This window comes from Mus musculus, chromosome 17, assembly GCF_000001635.26.
Source record: "Mus musculus strain C57BL/6J chromosome 17, GRCm38.p6 C57BL/6J".
NCBI lineage: Eukaryota > Metazoa > Chordata > Mammalia > Rodentia > Muridae > Mus > Mus musculus.
Genome location: NC_000083.6, coordinates 35303795 through 35306975, shown reverse-complemented (window position 1 = coordinate 35306975; position 3181 = coordinate 35303795). Strand labels below are relative to the sequence as shown.

General features: G+C 53.2%; 1 pseudogene; it reads left to right on the top strand.

Moving 5' to 3' along the window:
* Gm18734 (predicted gene, 18734) lies at nucleotides 658–2970 on the top strand (annotated as a pseudogene).
* Nucleotides 2971–3181: the final 211 nt, after the last annotated feature.

Genomic DNA, 3181 nt, shown 5'->3' with positions numbered 1-3181 from the left:
TTCACACTCAGCTCCCACAGCCTCATCCTGTCCCACCAGATACACACAGTACAGTGACACAGATTCTGGAAGTTTCTCCATCTGCCAGTTATGCCCTGCACAAAGTCTAAGAATTCTCAATCCTTTAATTTACCTGTCAATCAACCCACAGGTCAAGGATGGGAAAATGAAGTTCACATTCAGATTATTTTTTTAAGTATTTTTTAAAAAACATTTTATTTATATGAGTACACTGTAGCTGTCTTCAGACACACCAGAAGAGGACATCAGATCCCATCACAGATGTTTATGAGCCACCATGTGGTTCCTGGGAATTGAACTCAGGACCTCTGGAAGAGCAGTCAGTGCTCTTAACCTCTGAGCCATCTCTCCAGCCCAGGGCTGTGTTTCTTACCCATTCTGTGGTTCTCAACCTTTGAGGACATGAAAGTGAGAGCTTCCTCTCCAAGAAGCACACGCCACACTGACAGTTTAACACATTTATTTCAGACGGTTTGTAAAACCTTGATGGCTGTTATGGGTGTCAGGCCAAGCACGGCTCTGGCTCTGGAAAGGGCTGTCCCGGCCATGTTTAGCTTCCTGGAATCCTCAGGCCTTGGCTTGTTGGGCCTGGTGCGGTCGGTCTCATTGTTTCCCCTGCCTCTGATGTTGTTCACACTTCTTCTCAAAGCCATCCCTCTGAAGCAGGAACACCATCTTTACCCTGGGCACCCATGGTGCTGTCTTCTCACCGGCCGAGCTCGAGGCCCCCATCCTGGTGCCCCATACTGCCCAGCGTGGAGAGCAGAGGGTATGGTGAGGCAACCCCTCTGTGGCCAGGGATCAGTTTACTGAATGTTAGTTTGGTGTGTGTGCAGGGGTGGATGTCCCTGGACTGCTGTGATGTGGAAGGTTAGGAGCTATGGACTTAGAGGCGGGCAGGGGGAGACTGGCTGCGGATTGATTGTCAGGAGGCAACAGTTGCAGTGGATGTGGGGGCAGAAGTCAGTAGGGAGGGCTTTTCTTGTGACCTGTGCCCCATCTTTAGTGCCTGTTCAGGGTGCTCCTCCCTGCCTGGAGGTTGGGTGTATGGTCTTGTAAGCTATGATTACTAAGCTGTGCTGAGTCTCCACATCCACAGAGTCAGTGTGAGACCCATCCGTGTCTGTCTCGGTAGTATCCATTCGAAGCGCTCTTCTGCAGCCAGCACTATGCCCTCCTCGACAATTCTTGCTGTGAATATCTTTTTGTCTATAAATTTTTCATCGTGTCTGGCTGGGCTTCACATGACTTGTTCCATGCTGTCATGGGCCTCGTGATCTCCAAGACGCTGGTGAGCTTCCGAATTCTGTGTGTTTGCACAGGCAGACAGCAACTCCTGGAGAATGAGTGTTCTCTAAGCCTTGGCCCTGGAGCTCCCATCCCAAGCTCAGCCCCAGCTTCTGCTGTGGGGAACTTACATAAGTGTGGCTAGTGAGCAGGTCAGGCCGCTTATGGAACCTGTGGAGAGAGAAGAAGCTGGTCTCCCTGGCCAGTGCATTGTCCCCAATGAAATGTACATCTCTTTGCCTACAGCTACTTGAAAAACAAGGTAACATTCATTTGTCTGACACAGAAACACCTGGAGTCCTCTAGCCTACTGACATTGCTGTTTTTCTGTGTATCCACATTGTTCTCCGGTTCTGCAACATTGCAGCGAAGAGGGACGTCCCTGCCCTGGACAGGTCACTGAGCTCTGGTCCTTGGTGCCTGGAGGCGGTCAGCTTTTTATCTTATTCAAACAACTCCGTCCTGACTCTGGGCTCTTCCTCACCTGATGCCCTTCACCCTTTTTCCCATTTGTGTGTCCCAGGGGCAGCATTGGTGTGGGGCACAACCACTCACTGTCACCCTGAAGGGTGCTGTGCTCCCCTGGGCAGACTGCACCCCTGCCAGCTGACCTTTGACTCTGATTAAGCCTGCAGGTACTGGGAGCAGGTGCTTGCCTTGCTGTGGCCTCGGTTTGAGCTGATCCTGGAGATGAATGTCCAGAGTGTCCGCAGCACTGACCCCCAGCGCCTTGGGGGACTGGACACTCAGCCCCACTATATAAGGGCGGGCGAGGGTAACAAGAGGGTCTTGTGGTCACACTGAGTGGTGGGTTGGGTACTGCCAAAGCAGTCAACTTAGGCAGACAACTCCTGTTTTGCCTGGGGCCAGGCGTTTCAGGGACAGCTGAGGTTGTGTCTGCCAGGCAGGCAGGTGTAGGCCTTTCCTTTTTGCTCTGAGATCATTCTCGTCGTCAGCCCTGGGCAGGCCTTGCTGGTTCAGCCCTGGTTGCTCTCTGACACACCTTTTCTTCTGGCAGTCAGCCCGAGTCACTCAGCTGATCCGTGGCTTTGGTAGTTCCTGTAAGGCTTCTGTAGAGTCCTTGAGTCAGGATGTAACGTGGAGTTTTACCATCTTCTGAAATGGAACCAGCATCATCCAGGTGTCTGGCCACTCCCACCCTTTGCCTGTGTACCATGGTTGTCTGTTTCCTCGCTCTTTCCCCTGGGCTCTGCATCACACGATTGCCCTGAAGGCCAACAAGCATCTGTGCCTGAGATCCTGGTGAAGCTCTGACAGCTCAGGTCACCATGAGTCTGACCCTGACTCCTCTGTGCAGGGGGCGCTGACCCAACTGATCCAGCTCAACCATGGCTTCCACCGGGTGCTGTCTCAGCCCCAGCTCCGAGTACTCCTGGCCAGGGCCGAGCTCATCAACATCCATCACCTCATGGTGGAGCTGAAGAAACACAAGCTAAACTTCTGTTTCGGACCTGCCGGGACCCTAAGCTCCCGTGGACTCTCAGTGGGTCACACACTGTCACCTGGGACCTCTTCCCATCCCTTTTGTCTCCACGGCTTCCACACACCGCACTCAGCCTCCATTGCCAGGACTCTGCCTCAACAGAGTGCACCCAAGGCCACTCCCTGGGCTTCTGAGTCAGGTGACCTTCATTTCCAGTCCAGTCAGCTCCTCTGCTGTTCACTCACAGCCTGTGAGCTTCCACCGCCCCAGGCTCTGACTGACCCTCAGCTCTTAGGGCTCAGCAGTTCAGGCCACCCTGTAGCTGATCTCTGGGCTCTGCTGGAACAGTGACATCACCTAGTGGCAGGGCTCACTCTGTGTCAATAATAAGTACTTACAGTGCTGGGACTGTCCTCTCCTTTGTCCCTG